We start from the raw sequence: 1,059 nt of genomic DNA, 5'->3' as shown, positions 1-1,059 counted from the left end.
AGAGTAGGTCAGTAAGTGAATTAGTCACTAAGCAAGGAGCATATTGTACAGGTTGTGGGTTTATGTCAACTTTCTTTAGGTATTGTTTTAATGTCACCTTTCCACCATTTATAACATTTTTTGTATACTTTTAAATGTTTATACAGTAGTGTACTGTATACTGTAATAAACAGAGGAAATCAGCTCTAATATACATTACATGTACTTAGGTTTGCATACTGGTTGGAGAGCTGGTCATAAGTCCAAGCAGTCGTTAAGCAAATAGGTTGTTAAGTGAGGAGCACCTGTAATAAACTTATGTGTAATTTGGAATAAACAAAAAAAATATTGTAATGGTTACATTTTACAATAAATATTTTCTTTGCTAAACTGGCACTTGTACTTTACCTTTTAAATTATTTATTTAACACTCTGGCCATCTCCCACTGAGGCAAGTTGACCTGAAAAAGAAAAAATGGAAGTTTTTCTTTGTACATTTAGTAGTTTATACAGAAGGGGTTACTACCTCCCTTTTAAATATGTATATGGATTTCATTTTGAAAAATACAGTACTTTTCAATGTTTTTTATTGCAGATTAATAATTATGCCTGGCATTATTAGCAGCAATTGTTTTTGGGCAAGCCTAAAGATTTCTCCTGTGGTTTGTATTTCTTCCCTGCAAGATATAAAGTACATAATTGTATCGGCATATATACTAACTCACATTTAAATGGTTGTCGACACATACATAAGCTGTATGCTGATTTCATTATCTGGACAGAGTGTGCCCAGGCGGTGGAAATAAACATAAGCAAACACTTCAATTTTTTTTTTCTTGGAAGATAGAGTTTTGCAGTAGCCTTATTTCCATTTAAGTTTTTACCTTATTGATGTACCTGTAAGCAGTGGCGGATCTACTGCATGATCTGCTTCCACTAGTGGGCCCCACCCATCTCAAGCATATCAACTCACACCAGTATGTTAGTCTCTGTTCTCTTACCTCTGCTTTAGGCTAAGGAACTGACCATCTTAAAAGCTAAGGGACTGAGTACCTTCTATCATGGCTGAGTGACAACACC

The 1,059-nt window shown here is 34.8% G+C and overlaps 1 protein-coding gene across 1 annotated transcript in view; it reads left to right on the top strand.

Moving 5' to 3' along the window:
- The window catches only part of LOC128694036 (activating signal cointegrator 1 complex subunit 1), a 56,097-nt gene extending 55,728 nt beyond the window's left edge, over window positions 1-369 (top strand). The window contains exon 8 of the mRNA XM_070079836.1: window positions 1-369. This exon is cut by the window's left edge and continues 651 nt beyond it. The gene's annotated coding sequence lies outside the window, so the exon portion shown is untranslated.
- Window positions 370-1,059: the final 690 nt, after the last annotated feature.

This window comes from Cherax quadricarinatus, chromosome 6 (genome assembly GCF_038502225.1).
Source record: "Cherax quadricarinatus isolate ZL_2023a chromosome 6, ASM3850222v1, whole genome shotgun sequence".
In the NCBI taxonomy this organism is placed as follows: Eukaryota; Metazoa; Arthropoda; class Malacostraca; order Decapoda; family Parastacidae; genus Cherax; species Cherax quadricarinatus.
Note: the sequence above shows the minus strand (reverse complement) of the source record. Positions and strands in the feature narration are given on the sequence as shown.